General features: G+C 42.1%; 1 protein-coding gene across 5 annotated transcripts in view; it reads left to right on the forward strand.

Annotated features, from left to right (window-relative positions):
- Positions 1-26,953, forward strand: part of LOC144761534 (uncharacterized) — a 292,792-nt gene that overhangs the window by 157,031 nt on the left and 108,808 nt on the right. Inside the window, exon 1 of one of the 5 annotated variants that reach the window (XM_078646853.1) lies at positions 12,038-12,113. The exons of the other annotated variants lie outside the window; for them this stretch is intronic. The gene's annotated coding sequence lies outside the window, so the exon portion shown is untranslated. Of the gene's footprint in view, positions 1-12,037; positions 12,114-26,953 lie in introns of those variants that run through there. 5 annotated transcript variants of the gene reach the window in all.

Below are 26,953 nucleotides of genomic sequence, written 5' to 3' on the forward strand. Positions count from 1 at the left end.
TGTAGTTATAATGGACAAAACAGACTACATGAATGAAATAAACCGACAATTGAATGATGTTTCATGCTATTTGCCAGTGAAAGCGAATCCTATAGGTGAATTTACATTCCTCATCAATTTAAAACTTCAGTGAGTGGAGGGACATCTGCCTTCTGAGTGACTCAGAATACAAATTCGTGAAAGTAAGACAATCCAGATACCCTTGCATATATATATATATATATATATATATATATATATATATATATATATATAGTTTTTTTTTTTACATTGATAAAGCCAGTCGGCGAAACGCGTCAGTGCGGGGAGGGGTCTGCACAATAAAGCATTTGTTGCTTTGAATATCTTCAAGAGCTCTCAGTTTTTAGATGATTATGTTTTTTTGTTGTTGTTTGGATATATATATATATATATAAGATGTCAAAATTTGTGGATATTAGGTTGCAAAAATGAATTATCAACCTCCCATCTTACAAAAGGGATAGTAAGGATGTAGTACAGAAATTCAATGATTTTGCATGGTCGGAAGACTTTTACTTTGTCACATTTGATGTTGTCAGTCTTTGCACATGCACTGAGAACAAATTTGTCCTCATGGCAGCACGTTATTGCCTGAACAGAGAGGGAGCAGACTGATGTGCGCACAACAACATGATCTTGAAGATGATGGAATTAATTCTAACCAAGAATATTTTCCTTCAGAATGGACAGTGGTACCATCAGAACCGTGGAACGGCCATGGGCACCAGGTTTACCCTTCTTATGCCTGTCTCTTTATGGGTTAGTATGACAGTGAGCACGCCTGGAGCAGAAATGCCTCCCCTTTGACAGAATATATAATCTTTTGGGGGAGGTACATTGATGATATCATCTGCCTATGGTCAGTTTCTGATGAAGCACTTCAGGATTTTTTTTTGTTTCTAAACAATAGTACATATAATGTGAGACTAAAAATGGATCAACATAAGGAGGAGATAGATTTCCTTGATCTCCACTTTTATGTGAAAAATTGAATTGTTGAGAGTACCTTATTTAGGAAAGAAACAGCCTTTAATGATGCACTGCATGCATGAAGTGTGCATGCACAGTCAGTGATTAAAAACATCCCTTATGGGGAGATGGGGAGATGGTAAGAATAAGGAGGAATTGCACTGAAGACACCTCTTTTGAAGTCAACATTGCTGATACCCGGTTTTTCAAGAGCTGCTACAAAATTAGGGACTTGCAAAATGCAGAAACTAGGGTACAACAGTTGAATAGAGACTAAACACTTGTGGATGACAAGAGCCCCCCCAAAAAAAATAACCATGACAAGACACTGAGATTCATCACTAAATATACAACATATAGTGACAACATTTTCAAATTTAAGAAAAAGAATTGGCACATTTGACATGATGTTCCAAGCTTGAAGAAAGCGTTAACCAAAAATCCCTCAGTCACCTATAGAGAGGGGCTAACCCTAAAGGATATGTGCCGTTTTAAGCCATGCTATTACATCGCATGCCGTTTCAGCGCAAAACTTTACCCCGACTTTCTGTTGGGGAGTGCTGGAAGTTGGAATAGATTAATTTTCTATTTCAACTCCAATGTGTGCAACAGTTGAGAAGGTGTTGCAGTTAAATGCAACACCTTTTACCCACTGCTGCACACCTGTTTTGTTGCAACGGGATGCAATGTAACTGCATATGTTGTAACGGTTGCGTTGTAAAGGCTGTTTCCCAACCACTAAAGCCAAACTCTGCCTAAGTTATGTAACATCGGCCAGGGCGACAGATCATGGCTATCTCCCAAACCAAATGGCACTATACTTGTGACTCATGTAACGTGTCACTTTGGAAGGAACGCAACAAAGGAATTTGCCTACAACAGCGCTCAACACTATAAGATCAATGAGTTCATTAACTGCAATATATCATTTGTGATATATGTGCTAGGTTGTACCTGCTGAATGATCTATGTAGGGAATTCAACACAATGTCTAAAGTTGAGAATTCAAGAACACCGTAGAGCCATAGCAAGTGGAGACACCATGTACCCCATGGCTGAACACTACAGGCAAGTCCATCCAATTGACTCTGTCTTCTGGTTTCACAGGATTGAGCATGTTTGACAATGATTGACAATGAGCATGATTGACAATAAGTTGCATTGCTTCTTAATTATCCACAATGTTTTCGATCAAATATGCTGTCAAGGTCAAACAAAGTGTACATGAATTGATAGTGGTTAAGTTAGCTAACTATTGGTTGAATTAATTGCTGTATGTATTGAAAATGTTAAATTCAATGTCTGTTAACTGAGTTTTTCTAATATAATCTCTAACAGGTTTGAAATGTATAGTCAGCTATCACATAAGATTATAAAGATTATAAAGAGTTTTTTATGAAAAAAAGGGTTAACAATATGTGTAAAGTTATGTTCCTCCACTGCTACCTTAACATCTTTAAAGTTTCTTTACCTCTTCTCTCTTCTATTTTTCTTTTGTACACCACTGGTGGAGTATGCAGATGTTTACCAATGCTTCTGAGACGGCTGCAATTATTAGATAGATGAGTCTTACAATGAATTGAGATTACAATTATAGCATTAAGAAGATGAGGCCTATAATGAATTGAGCTAAAGTCAGGTTCTCAGGTCGAATTAATTAATGGATAAGATCAAATTGTGTCAGTGTTAAATAATCTGTAAATTGGGAATACCTCGATGATCCCCATAATAAGGTTAAATTGGCTTCGTATTAGTCCCTCTGCACAGTGATAGATGTCCACAAAATACCCTCTCTAAGGACAGTCACCTTAAGCATACGTTTTTTTCTTTGGTTTACCCCATGCCACTAATTCCTAATTCAGAAATAGGCGTATCAGACTGATATCTGAATTAGGCTTTTGCAGCCGCACATATGGATAGGTGAGACAGTCAACCCAGGTTAGCTGTAGCTATATTTGCCACACTCCAAGATGGCCGGAGGATGTGGTTCGATACCTTTTTTCATCCAATTGGGCGATCATATTTTAAATATTCACGTACAATCAATCTATGTTGCACAAATTGGCATGCCCCATTATTTCAAATAGAGAACCATCATGTCATGTCAGCCAGCATTGGTCCAAATGCTTTGATTAAGGTTGGCATGAACTCTTGGACATGTTTGGTTATAGCTATATCCATTCTACTCCGAAATGGCCGGCCGGTTCGATTTAACAGTGGGCATCAGTACACACGTTTCACTCATAGATGGCCGATGTTATTAGTACAGGTTGGTTGTCTAAACTAGCCACATTCAAATAGGGCAGTACAATTGGGTTATAAGAAGATTTTTGTAAATAGATTGCTTATAAAAGCAAGAATATGCCGTATTACACTGATGTAATAGTAATGAACCGCAGTCTTTTGGATTGATGTGACACTAACAAAGCCCCATTCAAATATGGTCGTATGTTTGGGTATAAGAAGATTTTTCTAAGCAGATCGCTTTTCAAAGCAGAATCATTCCGCAACAAACTAATTGATAAATAATGAGCTACAGTTGGTTATTGAAACTAGCTCCATTTAAATGTGGCCATATGTTTGAGTTATAATTAGATTTTTTAAACATATTGTTTTAAAAGAGGGATCATGCCGCATTCAACTGATGTAATAATTATAAGCTGCTGTTTCTTGGATTGAAGTGACACTGGCACTATTCAAAGATGGCCGATAGCTGGCAATGCAACATGAGGTGAAACCAACGGCGCGTCAGGTGATATATGATGTCACATATCATCATCTGCAGCTAGGGGTCGATTAGGATCGCGTACGGACTTGAGTCCGTCCGCGACCCCAGAGTAGGAGGGAACGTCCGCATGGGCTGCGGCCTTCCCTCCTTGCAAATTAGGATGTGACCGCCAGGGTGGCGGTCACATCCTCCAACTTTAACATTGCGGCGGTGCAGCTTCAAGCTGCACCCGCCTCAATGTTAAAGATGCATGCATCGCATTTGGGTGCACAAAGCGGCAGGCACCGTGCGGTGCCTGCTGCTTTGTTCACGCAAATGTAGGGGGGTACCATAGGTACCGCCCATGTGCATCCCCCACCCCCCTTCACCCAGGGGGCCCGCAACGGGCCCCCGAAGTGAAGGTCCGTATGCTTTTCCATGGCGGAAAAGCCGCCGCGGAAAAGCATACATCTTACACCATCCTAATATGGCTGGCGGTGTCTGATAGACACCGCCAGCCATGTTAAAGCTTTTCCGCCACGGTCGGAAGGCGACCGCGGCGGAAAAGCTGCGGACAGATTTCAAGACCCACCGCCATCCTAATATGGCGGTGGGTCTTTTGAGGCTCCGCAGCGGTTTTCCCGCATCCTCCGGCCCGGAGGATGCGGGAAAACCGCGATCCTAATCGACCCCTTAGTTAGGAGTATTTAAATGTGTCATTACGGCGCGATTTTCGAAACTATATGGAACCACGAAAGGAGCAATCAGACACTTAGCAAGGTATGTGGGAATAAATACTGAGGACCAGATGTACGGCCCTATTTTGTATGCGCAAATGTTTTTTTTTACCCGTTTGCGCATGCAAAATGTGAAAGGGCTATGTACAATTCCTAAATAGCTAGTCACAATTTATTTGCTACTCGCTATTTAGGAATTGTGAGTCGCTATTTAGAAGGATTGTTCTCTTCCTAATAGCAACCCCTAAGCCATGTATGAATGTTTTGCAACCGCAATTGCGGTTGCAAAATACTTGAAAATTACCACCCTCTTCAAGAGGGTGGTAATGCACTCGCAAACAGGAAGGGGTCAGCAGGGGACCCCTTCTCATTTGCGAATGCAGGGGAAAATATTTTTAGAGTCAGGCAGTGGTACCAGGGACCACTGCCTGACCTTAGAAAATGAAATGTAAACGATTCATGTTTTTAAAAAAATGCATCTAAAAAAAAAAAAACTGCTTTATTTAAAAGCAGTCCCAGACGTGACGCTCTGCTGAGCCCAGCTGGCCACCATCCCTGGGAGTGGCAGCCACTCCCAATGGGGTTGCAAACTGCGAGTGGCTCAATAATATTCATGAGCCTCGCATTTTACAACACCATTGGGAATCGCAAACAGTGCCTGTGAGACACGGTTGTACATTGAATTTTGTGACTCGCAAATAGCGGCTTGCAATTTGACGTAATTTGCAGTATAAAATTCAATGGTTGTGCATCTGGCCCCAAATTGGCTAACTTCGTTTGGGTGGATTGAGATTGTAATCTTGGGTTTGTGTTGCATAGATACTGACAATCTGATTACTTGCTAGGATTTGTTAACTGTCGAATTTGGGCAAAATATGTGGTATAGCTAGAGTGGGGCTACTGGGAATAGCATCACCTGCAGACGTTGTTTATAAAGCATGCTTGAAAATGCTTAATATGGTAGGACATTTTGAGCTTTTAGATACGGTCAAAACTCCCTCACTTAGGTGGGTGAAGGGGAAGGGTGTCGTGGCAAGCATTAATGGTAGATGAATCAATAAAAAGCATGATAGAAATCAGTTGTTATAGCAACAAACTAGAGAACTCACAATCCAGCCAAACTATGTTGGAGATCGGAGCTCGGTGGATTTTGTGTGTCTTTGGGCAGTGTGGCTGGGGACCACAATAAGCAAAGCAATTCTTAGGTTTTTATCAAACTTACAATTATTCGGTAAATGAAGGGGACAAGTTACTTTATGTAGCATGGCAAATCGAACCAGGAAGGATGTATGTCCTTAGACAACAGTTTTTTAAGGGTCTTGGGAGAACTCGGATCTATGGCAGTTATCGGGTAGTTATAACATAGGTGTTAGATACAAGTGACACAGATGTGGCATAAAGAAGTGTGAGTCACAGTATTCGAGTAAAATTTCAAACCTCTGTTTGGCCTATTTTTAAGGTTAATTCACTCTGAAGACAGATGAGGTTTACTTCCATAGGTACAGGAATTACAAGGTTGTTTTAATATAAACCTTAACCTTACTCTAATCACAAGTTTCTAAATTATTTTCGTTTCAGGTGTCAAGCTGTAAAACCTGATAATTGCCTCTATCACAAGGCGACAATCAGATTTAAGATGTATCTTTACGCCACACTAGAACTTCACGTTATAGAGGTGAAAGTTCAGATTATCTGATTTAGCTGTTTTTAGCATCTCAGGACCAAACTCTATTCATTTGCTTTCCTGCAGCATCTGTCTTTTTCTCCAATTGTATATCTATTTTTCGTTCTGGCTTTCTCTTTACACTATTCTAAATTAGTTTTCATATTCATCATATGAGTAATTAAATCTCTATAGAACTTTTAAGTTATCACTGTCACCACGTTTTAGGGTGAAATTTGGATTTTAAACAGTGTCTCAAATGGATGAGATAAACACGCCAGTTTTTGATACATCATACTCACTTACATTAACCATTTATTAGTCAAACAAAAAGATAACACTTGTAAAGTTTGTTTTTTCGTTCAGCCTGTTTTTATGTAGTTGTTTTTGCAAATATGTCTCTCTTATGTTTGTCTTCAAGTGGTTGTGATTTTGTTACTTACATTGTGTATTTATACTTGTTTCATAAAAAACAAAACAAGAATAGTTTAGTTATTGTGTTATGTCCCACGTGTCTTTTAAATGTAATTTAGTGACGTGATTCAATTTACATGTCACTATTTGATGGTAGTGACAACATTGACGTTTTTCATATCATCAGTAATGTCCATCAGTCATTTTGTGTTTTTTATGTTTTTTACGTTATTTGTTACAGCCCTGACGAAGTTCCCCAATTTTATTTTGGGAATGAAACATGTTGGCTGGTTGTTCTTTGAATGAGCATGAATCTTTGAATAAAGAATTTTCTTGAAGAGTTAATATGGACTGAATCTACTTTCTTGATGAACATCCTTGCTTTCATCAAAAATCTCAAATGTGTGAACATTCAAGACTGCTGATTTTTAATGAAATTTATTACGAAAAACAAAATGTTTTGAAAGATGGCTGCTGTGGATGCTCACATATCTACAGCCGCCACCTTTCAATGTATTCATAAAGTGTTAAAACCCTTTCCAAATTGACTACCATGAAGGTGCTCACAGTCATGGCAGCTATCTAAGCCATGAAAAGCTTTGGCAAAGCCAGCATGTTTCGCTATTGAGACCTAATGACTTTGCTAAAGCTTGAAAATCTGCTTATAACATAAGAACCTTTTGAAGAATATGTATGCAACATTCAATTCAAATAGGATGTGTGACTAAGAGACCGAATGTCAAGTTTCCTGCAGCTCTGTCCAAGGACTACAAAAAAGGCAGTTTCCAGCATTAACTCCTTTTGGAAAATGTGCCTGATGGTTTTAGCTAAAGTTATGAATGGAATAACAGCAAATTTGGAATGAAGCTCGAACGTATCTCACGGCAGAGCCTTTAGTTGGTGTAAAGCCTTCAAGAAAAATTTGTATTACAATAATGTGTTGAATGGGCTTCGAAGAGTGTGTTAGGTACTGTTGTATGCAATGACCCAATAATCTTGAAAATAATCGATTTGAAAAATATGTACTTCTGGTTGGAAGAGGGAGTTTTTTCTCCCTATATCCAGATCCTGTATTAAACAGTGCGTTAAACAAAGTAACTGTAAAAAACACACTATTTTTTAACTTCTTTTTCAAATTTTAATACACACATTTTCAACAAGCTGTGATATACATAACACTGGACCCATGAGGAGCCCACTATCTGGTCAGAGTCTAAGACACTGATAAATGTTTTATTGCATTATGAACAAAATACAGTTTGAAAGAATACCAGGTCATGACTTTTAGACTCTGCAATGCTTCTGCAGCCCTTTACATTCTTTTTAATGAGATGCTAAGACAGTTTTTGGATATCTGCTGTCATGTCTATATAGAGACATGTTAATCTTGTCATAGTCTTGACAGGAACATGTACACCATATTAGAGCCATTCTGCAATGATTCTGTACTCATAATTTGTATGTAGGAAATAAGTATCTTTTATGTTACTGAAGTTAGGATCTTGTGCATCATGTGTCAGGGAAACCTTGTAAGTTCACTGACTTGCGATACATCCTACAGACAGTGTTGCAGGAGAGGGAGAAGTAGTGAGGGCGGAATCTACTCGTCTCCTATAGCTAATGACAATAGCACCATTAGTGATCAAAGACTATTTTTATTATTTATTTTATTTTTAGTGTTTTTTATAGTGCAAACCAGACCCAAGGTAGGCTAGCGCTTTACAAAGTGAGCAGGGAAATTAAAGCACATTTGTTACCAACCACACAGATAAAACAACAAAGCAAATAGGTAACAACAAGGACTTAGTAAAGTTCGGGGGATACAGGCAGAGTAGAGAACAGCTCTGCAATAGGGAGTCAAATCGGGCTTGAAAAAGTCTTATCTTCGATATAGCGGTTGAAGCTGGCTTAGAATTTGTGCGGATTCTAAGGTAGGAGTTTGCTCATCAGGAATGATTTGCTTCCTTTTCGAAGACTATCCTTTCTGTAGGCACATATTCCAATGTTTGCTATTGTTATTACCAAACCACAAAGAAAACTCCCATATGCTAATTAACCTCATCAATAAATGATTAAATAAATAAACACAAGGGTGCCCCAATTTGAATAAGGCACCTTGACCTCATTTACAAGGAAAACATGTAGGCATTATCACTAATGGTAGTTGGGAGACCTAAATCACTAGAAAGATAATGTTAGAACTGGCATCATTTGGTGTGTTTCCCCAGTATTTCTGCTTTCTGACCTCCTGGTTTTGACTCTGTTTTTGCTGGTTTAGTGTCTCTGCATACTTTCTCACTGCCGTTCAGTGATAAAGTGCAAGTATTCCTATTGTAAATTGTGTTATGGATTGGTGTTTCCATGATTGGCATATTTGATTTACTAGTCAGTCCCTAGTACAGCACATTGAAGGTGCCAGGGCCTGTAAATTAAAATGCTGCTGTGGGCCTGCAGCACTGGGTGTGCCACACATATAAGCAGCCATGTAAAGGGTTCTCAGACCTGCCACTGCAGTGTCTGTGCGCAGATTGTAACTGCCATATCGACCTGGCAAGTGCACCTACTTGCCAGGCCTGAATCTTCCCTTTTCTTAAATGTAAGTCACTCCTAAGGTAGCTTAAGCTACCCCTGTGGGCAGGGGGCAGTGTGTTTGAAAGGTTGTACAGGTACTGGTGTGTGTACCATGTCCTGGTGGTGAATTACAGTGTATTTCGATGTTCACTATGGAAAGGCTATACATCCCATAAGATAGAATGGGACTTTACTTATAACATCTTATAAGCATATCATCCCTTTGGGACAAGATAGGGAAATGGGATTTAGTATGCTTGCACTCAAAATATAAAAAATGGATCTTTTAGTGAAGATAATTTTTATGTTCTGTGTTTGAAAATACCACTTTTAGAAAAGAGTTATTTTCTTGCTTAGCCATCCTGTGTGCCTCTTCTAGGTATGTGGATTGACTGTCTTGCGTTGGAGTGACAGGGGGTGGTTGTGTGCATTTTCTTCAGACAGCCACTGGGAGGGTTGAGGTGTGTCCTGCCTTTCCTGGATGAGTCAGGGCTGGGTTGAATACACCTGGGTAGCATTTAGAGAAGTGGGAGGAGATTCCATTGCACCTGAATGGGCCTTGTCTACCTTGGACAATGCTGTCTCCACCTCCTGCTATGAAGCCTGTCCAGAGAGGGCAAAACTGGTTTTGACTGGGCACAGACACTCTCTCCCCAAGAGAACAAAGATAAACTAAATATAAATATTGGGGCCCAAACCCCCAACTTTAGAACTCACTGGACTCAAGGAACCTTCCAAGAGGAAGAGCTGGGAGAACTGCCAGGAGGAGTACTGTCCCTTTGATGTGTTGTTGCTTTGTTTGTTTGGCCTGCAGTTGCTGCTTCTGCTTTTGGCAGTCAAAGGACTGAACTAAACTTTCTTTACTTGTGCTGATTATCTCCAAGGGCTCGAAGTAGAGTTTTCCTCCTGTTCTGGTGTCTCAGGGACGGCAAGGACTTTACCAACATCTGGGTACTGCCTCTAGAACCGTGGCTCTGTGTGCTGAAGGCACCATCACATCTCGCACTACAACCCTGGTCTCACCAAAGATGACAAACACAGTCCCCACCGAGCCGCTGCTTGCACCATGACCTGTGGGTATGGCACTCCGCACTGCCTCGCTTCACTTTGCCCCACTGGCACACCGACGCTGTCACTGCCTGCTGACTTCGACACCGTGACTGAACTCTGGCTGAGGCCACTGCTCGCAAGTCTCACAGCGCACCGCCTGGCCCACACCGCAGTCCAGACCGACTGACGACAACTCCCCACAACAGGCTCTGTCGCCTGCACCATGATCTGTCAGCTCTGCAACGAGCACCGCTGGATGACCATCTCTGAGCCACTGCCTGCACCGCGCCTTGAGATCACCACAATTCACATGGCCATGCTTCACATCACAATAGCGACAGTTGCCACGACCAGCCCGCACCAATGTGATCGGCTGCAACAAAAAGGTACTGTGTATGAGTCTGCTGATGCTCGGACCGACATAGTCAGACGGAACTGTTGGATTCTGTTGTTCTCAGGACCGCAGTAGCACCAGACGGAGCTACCGACTTCAAGAAACTACATTTTAAGGTCCTTTTTGTAAAGTGCATATATTTAAGTACTATATGGTGGGTTTTTATCATTTTGGTCTTGTTTTAATTATATAAAAATGTTGTATATTTTTCAAAACTGATGTGGTGTCCTTTTGTAGTCTTTTCACTGTATTACTGTTGGTTATGTGCAAATGCTTTAAACACTGCCTCTGAAAAAGCCTGACTGCTCGTGCCGAACTGCCAAGGGGGTGAGCAGGGGAATTTCAGGAATGTATCCCCCTATCCCGAGTAGGAAGAAGGGTTCCTACTTGGCCAAAGGTGCAAACCATTGCCAACTAGGGATCCCCATTTCTAACAAATATCACCACCTAGAACCAATGTAAATGCGTATTAGGTGGACAACCCATCAAGGCTAAAGGGTGCAGAGTCTATTGCAGAATGCTCTCAACTCTGGGCACACCAAAACGGCAGCTTGAAAGATCCCCTGAGATTCACAGCTCCAGAAAGAGTTTCCAGAAAAGAAAAATACTGGGGGACATCAGAATATACAGGTGGCAACCTAACTGATCACATAGCGGTGCAGCGAGGGGTACGACAAGAGCGCATACTCAATCCAACACTCATCTCATTTGCAGTGCTTCATTGTAGTGGTCAAGGTGTACGGGAGATGGAAGGCAATGAAAGGGATCTTTCAAAAAAAGAAAAAAGAAGACTGAAGCCAGAAAGGAAACCGAATGAAAGTACGCGTTTGGAGGAGTTTTAGAGAACTGCAATTACAAAGGTTTACTTGGTTAATCTGATAAACTCAAGAGATAAGATTAAGAGATTGTGTGATGGCTTGATTCAGCATCAGAGGTGGGATTGGAGAACTGTAATCATGATCCCATCTGAGATACCATAGTAGTGCATCATAATCATGAGCAGCCAGCACTCAAATATATTCTGTGTGATTAATGTTGCTAAAGACAGTGGAGTATTGCAATTGTAAGGTAATCCACCTGCAGAATGTGTGTATATAACGTGAATAATAAAGGTCTATATAATATTTATATATTAATTTGACAGAAGTTAACAAAATGTGTCCCGTTATGAGGTTAATAAATTAGATTGTGTATGTATAAACGAACATTTAAAAATGTATACATGTGACAAGAATTATTTCCCTGCTGCTGCATTTAGTATGACATCTTTATAATTCTTTATCACTTATATGTGTTTTAAGAAGCTGTATTTATTGTGTGTGTAGAAATTGGCACATTTACTGTAACCCTGTACACTGTTAAAGTTGACTAGATTGGGCCTCAAAAATTCAAATCAGTTCATGCTCACATTTCATGTGTAATTCATATTTACCCATCAATGCAGAATGCATTTGCTTGTATTTTGTTTCCACTGAAGGTATGGATACAGCCGCATTAGTTAGCATAGAAGGGCTTTGTGTTCATCAGATAGCAAGGTCAAGATAGAAGATGAAGTTGTCAAGGAGAAGCACAGTAATGAGCAAGGAGGTGAGTTCTCATGGAATAGTAGAGGAATGACCAAGGAAGAACAAAGTTGCATATTTTCTATTTGGGAAAGCTGGTATAAGTATCCAGTTGTGCCAGAGCAGTGGAAATTCAGTAGCCAGGATCACGTGGGATTATCCACTCTGAATGCAATTGATATTTTATGCTGAAACATAGTGAGGGACAGAGAGATTTGTCTTTCAATCAATCAATCAATCAATCAGGAATTTGTAAAGCCCTCTACTTACCCATGCGGGTCTCAAGGCGCTGGGGGGGGGGGAGTTGCTACTGCTCAAAGAGCCAGGTCTTGAGGAGCCTTCTGAAGGTGAGCAGGTCTTGGGTCTGCCGTAGATGGGTGGGGAGGGTGTTCCAGGTCTTGGCGGCGAGGTAGTAGAAGGATCTGCCACCGGAGGTGGTTCCTTGGATGCGCGGGACGGCGGCGAGGGCAAGGCTGGCGGCACGGAGCTGGTGGGCGGGGTTGTAGAAGTTGAGTCTGTTGTTCAGGTAGGCTGGTCCGGTGTTGTGAAGTGCTTTGTGTGCGTGGGTGAGGATTTCACAGAGAGCAGATCAATGCTTCTGCTTTTTGTGGGTTTATGCTACCTCAACCATGTTTGGAGTGCCTTCTACTGCACAGCTGACACCACTCTAATTTCACCATTACCAAATTCTTCTTCGTTTAAGGGTGCCCTTTTAAGGTAGTATAGGGAGAGAAAGCTTGTTCATGCTGACTTTGGAAAATCATCAGATGCAATTTAATGCTCAATTATTTTTCCTGATTATCTGTATCGTCAGCATAGAGTTGGTCACCTGTTTTGTATGATATAGGGTAAATCTCTTCAGGCGATTTGGACTAATCGTGGTCTTTCTGTATTTCTATATGTTCATATTGAGCTTGGTCTTCATTGATTTATTTCTAAATATAAAATGAAACCCTACTAAACTCAGATTAAGTTGCTGTGTGGGTTATTGTATGACCACAATCGTTACACTGTAATGAGATGTTAACAAGTGGCACTTTTCTACCGTTATATCTCATGAAGCTACAATGATCATCGATCTGGAGATAAATGTTTGAGTGGGCCCGAGCTCCAGCATACATCTGCTCTGCATTTTTGGTGTAGGATTTGAGGAGTGCCAATGTTTCAACCTGGCCACCGTATTTGCAGGTCATACTCGGATTCACAGATAGACCCCCCCCACCCACCTGCAGAAAATATTGGTTTAGCATGATGTTCTACTTCCCCGGGGTGATTCACATAGGCATTTTCTCAGTCAGCACTTTCTGGTTATTTGACACCATTCCATTATGGTTGACTGCTTTTCGGACAAACTCTAAGCTGAGAGGCGTTATCCTGATAGGGTATTAAAAGACCGCAGGATTTCTTAGAGCCCTTTTCAGTTTTGATGAGGACTCTTGGTGTTATTGATGAAACAGTGTGTAGCTGTATTTGAAGGTAGGGGGGCTGCACTTATCTGCAGACTCCACATAGCACAATCAGTAGCTTAAAGACTCAAATTAAGGGAATAGTGTTTTTGCATTTATAATCATTAACCACCACTGGAGTTTAGCCCTTTATAACACGTTTTGATGTTAGCGTTTATACATAGGGTTTGAGCATGTTCAAGCAGATATGCTGGGCGTCAGTTATGTGGTTAGTGAAGGTTTTTGCAGGGTTTTCTTCTATTATTGTTCATTTAATGCAATCAGATAATCTCTTGAATTTAGCTCTAAACAAGTTGTTTGACAACATTGTGTATATGCATGACTTTAGCATGAATAAGCAGACAGGCAATGCATTAGTCATCTAGGCAGGGCGTTCACATTCAAGCAATAGCCAGATACGTGATTATTAGGATTATGTTGTACACATCTAGCAATATTTCAGACATTGCAGAGCATATCGTTGAGTTCAGCTTCAAGTTTTGCTAAATGAATCTATGAAAGATTGATCCCTGGGACGTTTTTTGCTTTTCTCATTCCTCTTTTTAGGCTTTTATGAAAAGCGACCTGTTAACCATTTTAATGCCCAAGTGACCACTCAGATCATATTGCGCTTCCTTTCCAGTTATTTGGTCATCAATGTACCTCCTGGTTCCTTTACTCCCTGTGGGTATTAATTCCAATATATGACACTTTGATTTAATTTTTTAGAGATGCTTTTGCATTTTGCCCTTTTCCCTCTCTTCTTCCAAATTTTTTAGATTATTTGAAAGTTGTGATCCTTTGACATACAGAAGAGATTCTTGGATGTCCGTACGATATCCTCTCAAGAAGTGTGGAGATTTTAAGAAACTAAAATATAGGTGTGTAATAGACCATTGTGATAGCGGATGGTTTATGAAGCTGGAATCTTTGTCATAAGTATTCCAGAGATTAAACATGTACATGCTATGAAATTGGGGTCACTCCTTTGATGGCGTAGCAGGTGATGGTTTCTATTTACCTATCCTTTTGGGTGCTCTTTGGTGTCGGACCCTAAACTTACATGAATAATATGTTTTCTCATGGCAGGTGGAGATCATTTTAATATGTGGATATATATTTATATTCTTTTGTTTTACACTCAAAAGGTTTTTATATTATGTTCCCTGCAGGTCTTAGTCTTGTGACTGGACCTTATATGGCTTTCCTGATGAAGACATGTCTGCTGAAAGGTGTACAGATATTTTTAGCCACTCAATGATTATAAATAAATGTATTAACTATGCAGTTATCAGCAAAACATATAGTGGGATATTTACAGTCCCGAAGGCGGGATGGCTCCGGAGTTCCATGCCTCCGGATAGCCGTCACAACCCTTGGCCCCGCCCACCTTCTCGGCAGCACGGCAGAGAAACGGCAGAGAAACGCAGCAGCCGCGGTTATGGCGTTTCGGCGTCTTTGATGTTCTCGAACTGCGAGAAATACCGCGGTTGACTGTTCTCTCGGGTCTGTGCATTTAGGAGACCGTAAAAAATGTATTAGATTGCTTCCTTTGCCTCGTCCCAACATCGCTCGAATTTTCACCTCCGATGTGATGCTGTGGAGTCTTGCTGAGGAATTTCAGTGAGCTTGGGACTGTAGCTGCGTGGTCACGCCCTTGATGTATCACTGTGGAGTTCTGCTGAGGGAAATTGCTGAATTTGGAACTGCAACCACACATGCACGTAGGGTGAGAAGTCCACTTCACTTCTGTGCAGCCACTTAAAGGAGGGAAGGAGGAAGGCTTTTCTCGCATTGGAAATATAAGAAGTGAGGCAGTCCTTCGTCATTATTGCGACCTGCATCACGATTTCCGCACCTCCTGCGCACCTCTTGCAAGCCAAAGGTGAGGTGAGGTGAGGGGTAGCATTAAAAAACTGTTTGCTGTTTGCTGTTTGCTGCTTCCTGCGTGCTGTTGTAATTGCAATTCGCAGTATCCGCTTTAATTTAAGATCCTTTTTTCTTGAACCCCGTGGGGCAGCATGGGGAGACAATTAAAAGATAATGATGATAGCGAGGAAGCAAGTAAAACTGCGAAAATGGAGTTAACTGCTCGGCTTAAAAGTAAAACACGTCTAGCCCTTGCTAGAAAAGCAGCACGGCTTGCCGCCAAAGAAAGGGAGAAGGCTAAGAAAGAAGGGGGAAGCTCTACCTCGCCCGTGGCAGGGAAGGACTCAGTGGTTGAAAGCTCCGAAGACGAACTTCAGACTACTTTAGCCTCTCCTCCCAATGAAAGGTCAGGGGAATTAGGAGAAGCAGGAGGAAAAGAAGCAGGAGAAAGCCCCATGGGGGAAACGGTGGAAAATACCCCAATATCAAATAAAAATGGTGTATCAACAAAAAATGGAACAAGGGCCGAGTCTCCCTCTGGCGAGAAAACTGAAAATCCAGTGAAGGAGAAAAGAGACTTCCCCTTATTTGAAAAGAGAGCCGGTCGTACCCCCCAAACTTCAATTATCCTGCTTGAGAAAAATCCAGAAACAGGATCTGAAATTCTAGCCTCAACCTCAGCAACAATAGCAGGGGATGTATCTCTTACACAACTGCCCAAGATCGTACCACCGACAAGATGTATAGCTCTCTCCTTATTAAAGTCAAGCGGCCCTATGATGGTAGAAAAGCCTCAAACAAGCAGTATGGCAAATGAAACAGAAGAAAGTCTGATTTTGATCAGCGAGGATCCTAATCTAGAAACTCTCTTTGAGCAGAACTCACCATCTGTTCCAGCTCCTCAATCTCCCTCCTGCTCTTACGTCGGAGTACATCAAGTACATCAAGTAGAGAATCCAAAAGGTTTAACATCAGCAATTTTAACCACAATGCCCCAGCTATCTCAAAAGGGGGAAATCAGCAGCCCTGAGAAGGAAGTGAGTTACGCCGACGACACCCAGCTGATCCTCTCCCTCACCAGAGACCCCAACACCGCCAGAACCTGCCTACACGAAGGGATGAAAGACGTCGCCGAGTGGATGAAGGACAGCCGCCTGAAACTGAACTCGGACAAGACGGAAGTCCTCATCCTGGGATCTTCGCCCTCCGCCTGGGACGACTCCTGGTGGCCCCCAGCCCTGGGCACCGCACCCAAGCCAACCGACCACGCATGCAACCTGGGCTTCATCCTGGACCCCTCCCTCTCGATGACCAGATAAGTCAACGCCGTCTCCTCATCGTGCTTCAACACCCTGCGTATGCTTCGCAAGATCTTCCGCTGGATCCCGACCAAGACCAGGAAGACTGTCACCCAGGCACTCGTCAATAGCCGACTGGACTACGGAAACGCCCTCTACGCCAGAACCACAGCCAAGCTACAGAAAAGACTCCAGCGCATCCAGAACGCCTCCGCCCGACTCATCCTGGATGTTCCCCGACGCAGCTACATCTCCAGCCACCTGAGGAACCTGCACTGGCTCCCCGTCGACAAGAGGATCACGTTCCGGCTCCTCACCCACGCACACAAGTCTCTCCACGACCTGGGCCCCAAGTACCTCAACGACTGCCTGACCTTCTACACGCCCACCCGCCAGCTACGGTCCACCAGCCTCGCCCTCGCAGCCGTACCACGCATCTGAAGAGCCACCGCCGGAGGAAGATCCTTCTCTTACCTGGCTGCCAAGACTTGGAACTCCCTCCCCATCCACCTTCGGCTGACCCAGGACCATCTCGCCTTCAGGAAACAACTCAAGACCTGGCTGTTCGAGCAGTAGCATACCCCTCCCCCCAAGCGCCTTAAGACCCTCCCGGGTGAGTAGTGCGCTATACAAATGGCATGATTGATTGATCAAATGGACATCCGGGAGATGTTAAACCTGATCTTGGATGAAATACGAGAGATAAAGTCGAATCAGCAAGTGGAGATAGCTGCTTTACATTCCAGATTGGAAAAATTTGAAGAATCAATGCAAGGTCTCCCCACAAGATTAAACGAGGCGGAGGAAAGAATCTCGGCTCTTGAGGACCACATCAATCAGGCAAAAATAGAGGCTGAAAAGACAGCAACTAAGAAGAGCCTCATGGAAAGTAAACTTGAAAACAAACTTTAGGAGCTTGAAAATCATTCCCGAAGATCCAATCTTAGGATAGTGGGGGTTCCTGAAGGATTGGAAGGCTCAAATATGCTCCAATGGGTCAACTCTTTTATTCATCAAAAGGTATTGCCGGAGTTTGAAGGTGATTTGTCCATTATGAGAGCACACCGGGTCCCGGCTCAGAGGTTCACTAATTCTACTTTTCCCAGAACTATCCTAATGAATTTTGCTGATTTTAGGATAAAGGAAGAGATTCTGTCAAAAGCTTTTCAACAAAGACAATTTTCCATTAACGAGACACGTAAATGTAGAATCTTTTCAGACATGACTGCTGCAGCCGCACGCCGTAGGAAAGAATTTGTAAAAGTCCTCCACTTGTTTAAAATGAACGGCGCCCAAGCCTCAATCGCCCAGCAGTCAAAGTTAAAAGTTCTGGTAAAAGGAAAGTTTTACATGTTTTCAAACCTTGAAGAAGCTCAATCTCTATTAAAAGAGATATCTCCAGAAACAAATGTTTGAGCAATCAAATCTAGCCCATTGAGTAATAATGGTAGAGCTTGAAGGAAATGTCTTATTTCCCCTGTTTTCTCTTTGTACCAAAATAACAGAGTATAAAAATTTGTTTTTTTGTGGTTTTTTTGGCTGTCGAGTGGGGGGTACCGGGCTAAAAGGGTCACCAGGGTGTAACAAGAAGACACCCAGTCCATCCGAAGGGAGGGGGAATGTGGTCAGCGTCAGGGGTGCGAAAGGGGCCACTTCCCAGGGGAGGGAGGGGGTTCAGTCCGGGAGGGGGAGGGAGGGTAGGGTTGAAAGCAGTAAAAAAGAGCAGAAATTGTAGGCAGGGCGTGTATCAAATTTTGAATGAGGGAACTGTTGATGTAAAAACTTATCTATGATAATGAACAAATGTAATATCCTATCAGTCCACTCCAATGGTGTTCTAAACAAACAAAAATACGGCGCTCTCATAAAATGGGCAGTTTCTCTAAGTCCCCACGTGATATTTCTCCAAGAAACCCATTTAAAAACCAACACCCCCAATTTATTTACCCCGAAATATTTTTCCCATGTGTTTTTTGCTTCAGCTGAGGTGGCACAGAGAGGCGTTGCAATCTACTTTTCAAGGAAATTATCTGGAGAAATTCTAAAAATAAGAAGGACCCTAAAGGGAGATGGCTATGGGTAGCAATCAAAATCCAAGGGAAAATAATGAACTTTGTAAATTATTATGGGCAAATATTTGACGAGGTATCTAGTATTTTAGAAATCAACAACCTTCTTAGGGGAGTCCCTGGACAGATCATCATGGGAGGGGATTTCAACTACTTACAAAACTTAAAAAAAGACACCTCTAATAAAAATAGGAAACAACTAAAACCTAACACAAAAAAAGCTATGGACGCCCTTATCTCAGAATACGAGTTTGTAGATCCATGGCGTTTTTTAAACCCAGAAGGGGCATCTTACACTTGTTTTTCACACCGTTTTAAGACGGCATCAAGAATTGATTTTTTCTTGATATCAAGATCAATTCAGAATCTAACTTCAACCATCGGTTGCAATCCCTTTTCTGACCATGGGAAAATAGAACTGGAAGTTAATTTAGGTGATGGGGGCAGGAAACAGTCCAGGTAGCAGCTGAATCGGACCCTGCTCCAGAACCCCGACTGGGTGGCTGGTTTCGGAGAATGGATCTCAGAATACTTTACTATTAATAACAATTCAGCAGAACCATTCTCTGTCTGGGAGGGATTCAAGGCAGCAGCACGTGGACAGATACTTTCTTTTACTTCCGCCCAGGCCAAAAAGAGGAGAGAAAAGATAGTGATGCTCCAAAAAGCTGTAGATATAGAATATGCTCTACAGCTTATTCTTTGTCCGAATCACTTGGAGAAGGCAAAAGCAGAATTAAGGGATTTCTTTGTTCTGGAAGAAATCAACAGCTCAAAAACCTTCCAACAAAGAATATACGAGGACAGCCAATTAGCTGGAAAGCTCCTAGCTAACTCTGTGAGGCAAAAACAAGAATCTGCTGCGATTGTTTAAATCAGAAATCCATTTAACAATCAAGAGATAACGGATAATAGGTTGATTCAAAGGGCCTTTCTGGAGCATTTTAATCGCATTTATTCCACTGAATACCAAGTAGAGGAGGGTCAGATACAGGAATATTTTTTGAATCTAGATATCCCAAAGATCACCTCTAATCGGGCTCTACAACTAGGGTTAGAAATTAATACAGGAGAAATAGTAGAAGCTATAAAGACAACACCAGGGGCGAAAGCCTGTGGGCATGACGGGTACCCAATTGAATTCTATAAAACCTTTATAAAAGAACTAGTCATTCCACTCATGAATTTATTTAACTACATCAAGTCAGGAGGAATGGTACCCACGTATTTTAAAGAAGCAATAATAATATTATTCGTAAAAAAAGACAAAAGCCCAGAAGATATCAACTCTTACAGACCAATAAGTGGTTTAAATTCTGACTATAAAATCCTTATGAAAATCTGGGCCCAGCGTTTTATGTATGCAGCACAAGAAGTCATACATAGTGATCAGTCAGGATTTATAGCAGGTCGTATTATGGCTTCTAACACTGAATTTTTAATACAGGCTTTAGACTATTTTAATGTAAATTCAACCCCCGCCTGTATCCTCATGGTCGACGCTGAAAAAGCGTTTGACCTAGTTAATTGGGCAACCCTGTTCTACTCTCTTAATAAATTCGGGTTCCCCGAACAGGTGATTGAAATGCTCCAGAACATCTATCAAGGCGCCTCTGCACAGATTATAATAAATTCAGAAAAGCTGGCTCAATCCAAGTTAATCGTGGAACCAGGCAGGGCTGCCCTTTATCCCCCCTCCTTTTTACTTTCTTTATTGAACCCATGGTTATCAAAATTAGAAACAATCCCGATATCCTCCCCCGATTACTGGGATGGCGCAGCTTAAATTATTCGCAGATGATATTATTCTCTATGCAAAGCCAAACAAGGAGAATATTGAAAGCATACTAAAAGAATTCAAAGCATATGAACAAATAGGAGGCTACAAAATCTATACAAAAAACAGAGCTCCTTGCATTAAATACCAGTCTTAGCCACCTTCCATCTTGTCTGCATGTCCAGGCCGTAAGTCAAGACCCAAGTAGATACTTAGGCATCTATGTGACCTGTGATTATCACCAGCTATATCTCCTTAACTATGAGAGAATATAGAATAAAATAAAGAATCTTCTCTCCCAATGGCTTTTAATTCCTCTATCCTTGATAGGCAGGATATCTCTGATCAAGATGTCGATTCTGCCCTTATTAATCTTTTTATTCAGTAATGTACCTATTAAGTTGAATTCTACTTTTTTTAAAGACATCGAATCTATGATCAGAAGCTTTGTTTGGGGGGTAAAAACCCCAGAGTAAAGCTTTCCATGATTCAACTCCCAGTTGACCAGGGGGGACTTGCTCTTCCACACATAAAAACATATTATGAGGCAGCCTTTCTGGACTTGGTGGCAGGTCTGATAGGATTAAAAAACAAACGAGATAGCTTATTCTTAGTAAAAATGCTACAAGAGTCTGATTCCCAAACTCAGGTATTTTTAAAGACCGCAAAACTCCCCAAAAGGACAAGATATAAGACAATAAAAGAGCATCTATCTAGAATACAATCCTTTTTTAAGAAAAATCAGAGTTTTTCAGCGTCCCAGTTTTTAAGCCTAAGTGAGTGCTCCTGTTTGGGCCTCCAAATTAGCAGCAGCCTAATTTTAAATTGGGAGAAGCTGGGATTCCGGGAATTAAGACACTTCTTTGTCCAAAACAGAATAATTTCATGGCAAGAAGTTCTGGATAGAACAACTACTCCCATGCAACCAACTCTTTTTGAATATCTACAAATTTCCCACTTTTTAAGAAAAACTATTGGTGGACATCTTCCCATAGTGGGTGACTTGGTTACATTTCTTTATGAGGCTAAAATCACCGGCATAAGAAATTGGTACAAAAGGCTCCATTGTGGTGGTCATCCAAATACGGTGGATAGCCATTTAGAGAAAATATTTAACCAAACCCAATGTAATATAGCACATAAGGAATGGGAAACCATAAGTATGTTAGGATATAAATCGCTATGTGCCGCTAATTTTAAAAGGATGGCCTTCTTGTCCCGCTGGCTTGCGTACTGGACTCCGGAAGCACTTGAAAAAAGGTTCCCAGAGGCTGAGAATAAATGTTTTAGATGCCTAGATACCGGTGAGGGAGGTTGGCTCCATACCTTTTTTTCTTACCCTCAACTGAAATCCTTTTGGGAAGCTATATTCACAGACATTAATGAGGCAATAGGGAAAACATTAACACCTTCAGCTGAACTGGCCCTTTTTGGTATATCCAAAGATAGAGGCTCCCTCAATAAGAACGAGGAAATTTTTTTGTTTATCTCATGTACAGTTGCTCGTTCCCTAATACTCCAAAATTGGAAATCTAAGGAACCTCCATCCCATTTAAAATGGCTTAATAAAATGCGGAGGTCCAGGAACTTTGAAAAGGCTAACGTCTGTAGAGTGGGAGCAATCAGAAGTTTTGAAAGAAAATGGAAATACTTCGAGAATTTAGAGACAATAAAAGGGGGGCTTAATTAAAAATCAGATTGAATCCTAAAATCAGATAGAAAAGATTTCAAAAGCAGGCATGAAAAATTGTTAAACTGATTCAAAAAAGCAAACTGTTCTATTCAAGCACTTTATTTCAGGTTAGATTGCACTATTTTTGCATTTGCACTTTACACTTAAGTTTGCGGATTTTGCACATTGTCTCTATTATGTTGGACTGTACTGTATTGCACTTGCACTTTATGATCAAAGTTTGCTATCGCTACATACCGACTGTATTTGAAAATTAATCAATATGTTGTGAAATTGTGGAGTACACTAATGCCTGCTTTAGGGTTTTATATCTAAAACTTTTACCACCTTTTTTAATTCGCTCCTTAATCATGTTTTATCGTTGTGTATTTCAATTGGTAGAAGAAGCTTCTTTTCTAAACCTGTTTTTAATTCCATTGTTTAAAACTCCTCATTCAAGAATTGTATTTTAACCTCTTTCTGCTCAATAAAAACTTTATAAAAAAAAAAGGATATTTACAGTCACTCATCGAATATAAATTAATAGATTAAGTTTGCAATTATTCTTTGAAATTGGGCTGTTAGTTGGACAGCACAATCCACCATTGCCCTCAGTAGGAACCAAATACCCCATTGTAGAGTTTGACTCTCACAGAGTTGTGAAGTGGAGCATTCCAAGGCCAACTCAAGGGAGGTGGTCTGGCTTGTTATCACTAATCACTGGTATGCAATATTAACACTCAATAAATGATTGTCCAGTCATTACTTTTTCTTTAGAAAAAGAAGTAAATTTATTATGCCCATATTACTAAATACTATGCAGTAATTTACAACTGTACATTGGCAGATGGAATACCTGAGATTACATTGTCTCATCACTGGTGAGCCCCTAAACATTTCAAGTGAGTTTAATATAGTAATAACTATATTACTTTGTCATGAATCATTGTCCTAATTCGGACAATGATGAATCAATTAAACATATTTATTCATCAGGACATTCCAATAAAACGTTTATCAGAAATAAACTTTGGGTTGGTGCATTCTCTCATATTCTTGGCATTAAACTGCTGGTCACAACAAGCCTTAGAGAAAATCACAGCAAAGCAGCATTGTAAAAAAGCATTGCAACCATACAAACAGCCCCTAGAGGGTATAACTACATGAACTGTGCATTATACATTTTTCAGCCTTCCAGGCCTTCTAAAACATTTTCTGACACCACCCGGGAACCCAGAGAATGTCTCAGTTGGGAGGCAGCTGGTGGAGCCTATCCCCAGATACCCTCACCGGCTCCACTTGAGGGTAGCACGACTGCATGCTACCACGGGACCCATCAGTCCTCTTTTGTGACTGGGCTGACATGTGCTGTTGTGGCCACCTCCAGCTCCCCCCATATGTGAGGAAAGCGGACCCTGTGTATACAAACAGGCCCAAGGATGAGGTCCTGGGTCCTTTCCCCCTCCTGTGGGGGAGGGTGACAGCACTCCCCCCTTCCTGGGAATTCTAGGGAAGCGCAACAGTGCTTCCCCATGGTTGAAAATACTTGGGTGTGGGGGATGGGTTCCCAACACCGGCAGCATGAATCTTCCTGGGGGATGGGGCCCTCGGCAAAGTAGGAAAACAGGGACAGGCACAGGCACACCCTCTCCCCCTGCAATGCTCTACAGCTTCTTGGCATCGCCCCCGGGCCCTGGTTCACCCGAGGGAATCGTATCAACGTGACCGCAGAGCTCCACACACTGTGAAGGAGGACAGACTAGGTGAAAGGTCACCAGAATTGAGAATGTCATAACTCAGGCTTTTTACTCCCAGTGGTTATCTCCATCTACCAGAGGCAGTTGCAAGAACACTACTTACCTCTAAAGTGGTGCAGTTCTCAAAACGCTGGTCCTCCTGGCTCCCTCTGCAAGTTCCCCTTTGTGACTTTGTTGGTGAGCACACAAAAGTCCAGGTCTGGCCTCAACTGGTCCTCATGGGGAGTAAAGGGGCCAGCCTCACTGGCCATTGATGCGACCTACTGCTCCTGGGGTCAACTGGGCAGAGTTCTGGGTCCTCAGTTGGGGTCAGGGGATACCTCCTTCCAGTTCTCCATGGCAGTCCCAGATCTAGCAGTGAAGTAGGTAGAAAATAAGCTGTCTAGAGAGTCTTTCCCCCGTGCAAGAGTTTATAAAGGGGAGAGGAAGGTTCCAGAAGACAGGCACCCCTAGCCTATCCTGGGGTGCCACATCACATCTCCACCCCTTTTCCAACCCTCTTGCACAGCATGTTGGGACAATCCAAAATGGCATTATACAGGAGCCAATGGTCGCATCAGTTCCTGAGGTCTTAGCTCCACCCTTTCTGAGATCACTGCCAGGGATGAGCACACTAGAATTTGAAAGAGGGCCCCCCTCTGGATTGGCTCCAGTGTTTGGGCACTCTCCTTTGTTCGGTGAGCCTCTGTGCTGGTGGTGAGGGCAGTGGTATTGTGGCTGGATGGCAGGTGGCCAGGATCCTTGTCTGATAGAAAGGCTTTAGTGTGAGGGATCGACATAACTCAGAGAATGGTTCTTGGAGGCAAAGGGCTGACCAATGTGTCTTCTCCATAGTGGCATGCAACTACTCCTTACCAACCATCAGCTCCACAGGGTTAACAGAGGGAGCAACCTCATGTGCCAACCATAGAGTAAGTGTTGCTGGTGTTGTGGCAAGCGAAAGGGGCTACTGTAGGAGTTGAGGCCAGCATCAAACATATCGAGCCAGGAGGAGAAGAAGCACTGAGGTGGTGTGGTTGTTCCCATCACCCAGAAGCATTGCTGGTTGCCAAAGATATGGGGCAGGGCATGGTGTTCAGCTTGGAGCTTCTTTGCAAGCATCAGATATCTCAAACTGAGAGGCACTCCAAAACAAACTAGCTCCAAATATCTTAGGACTGAAGTTAGAATAATTTTAGAACATTCCCTCCTGGCTTGTAAAACAACTCTCCTATAATATGTGCATGATTTATCATTGCTGCTGCCCCTTAAATATATGTTGAATATTGTGTGTCAGACATACACAATATGTATTAACTCCTTCTGGTCAGGGCATTTGCAAACTCCATGCACTAAGAGTCTCCAGGGGGGCATGGCTAGGTCTAAAGAATTCAATTGTTGAGCTTGGAAGTATATGTCTTGCATGAATTCACAGATGCTCTATGATGAAAATATCCATAAACTGCTAAATGCATTCATCATTGATTGGCACTGCCATCTGTGTATAGATAAAGTACGTGGTTGTAAGAAATTGGGTTATTGATTGAGGGGGTGAAAATCGTACTCAAGCAACAACCAAAATCCTTGTCAGGTTGAACCACAAAAGGCACTTAATTAACCTATGTTTAGCCCTCTGGTATCATGGCACAAAAGCAATCATGCTAAACTTAGATGCACTGTGTTAAGTATTTATGCAGCATTCAAAGATATTAAAAACACCACACAACAAAATTCCAACACCAATTTGGAAAAATATACAAAACTTTAATAATAAAATGACATCAAAGTAAAGTAAATCCAATCGGTGGAAATAGAGTATTGAATTATTAAAGGTTTCTATGAAATCTACTGACTAAAAGATTAAAGCACCAACATCAGGTATCTGGTTGCATAACACCAGGGCAAAGTCAAAAGCTAAGGAAAAACTGTGGTGAGTGTGTTTTGCATACAAGACATGGATTGGCCCCGGTCTAAGCCCCGGGGCCCCGGTCTCAGCTTACCTGTGGACTTAGAAGACATTCTGAAAAAAAAGTTGAGGAGAAGGTGAAATTCAGCATGGCAAGACATCAAGCTATCTCTGAGGAAGAGTTGTTGTCGCTAGGAAGAACTGGACGAGGTCTTGTTAAAGGCATAGATGATGGAGGGAAAAAGTTCTGAGTGGGAGAAGCTAGATTTACTGGATGAGGAGGTCGTAGTCATTGAGAGGAGCCTGTCACCATCAAGCCTGGTGAAGATTTTTCCATTTGGGATTGGACAAAGTTTTAGAAGTTGAAAACCTCCAGCAGGATGAAGCTGCAAGCTGAAGAGGGCCCTATAAACGTGGATACAGTTGCCCAGAGGTCCTGCTGAACGGGATTGCTGCAGTGGAGAAGACCGTAGTCTGAGCTACTGCAAAGTCAGACAGGCTGGTGATGGACCTTGGGTGGATTGGCTGGCGGATAGGTACCAGTCTTCTGTCATTTCTTTTGGTACTTTCTTGTGTAGTTTTCTTGATCCCAACTTTTAGGATTAGGCTGGAGCAGCACCTGTAATACTACTTCCAAGGGTCCAGGACCTGGGGGGCATCACTTGGTGAGTTTGGAGCTGAGACCAGTTGCAGGGTTCAAGGTCTCGGGAGCTTGTTATGTCCCTGTAGCTCACAGAGGGGGCCAGCCAACTAGCTCTTGGAGTTACTTTGGAGCCCTGGGTTCAAGGAGATGGTCCTCTTTCCCTCAGCAGCAAGGCAGGACTCACAGGAAGGGAGAGGTTTTTAGTGGCGACAGAATCAGAGACTGCCGGAGTGCTGTTTTTGCATGGTTTCAGCACCAGAACCTGAAATGTAACTCGGATAAGTCCGAGTTGCTCTTTTTTGGCTGCGCGGAGGACCCTGGCTGGAAATCGTGGTGGCCTTCCGACATGTTCCCCCCTGAGAAACCCTCTGCCCAAGTCAAAAATCTGGGTGTGGTGTTCGACGACAGTCTTTCTTTTCGTCCCCACATCACGGGCTTGGCGGGGAAATG

This window comes from Lissotriton helveticus, chromosome 6, assembly GCF_964261635.1.
Source record: "Lissotriton helveticus chromosome 6, aLisHel1.1, whole genome shotgun sequence".
NCBI classification, from domain to species: domain Eukaryota; kingdom Metazoa; phylum Chordata; class Amphibia; order Caudata; family Salamandridae; genus Lissotriton; species Lissotriton helveticus.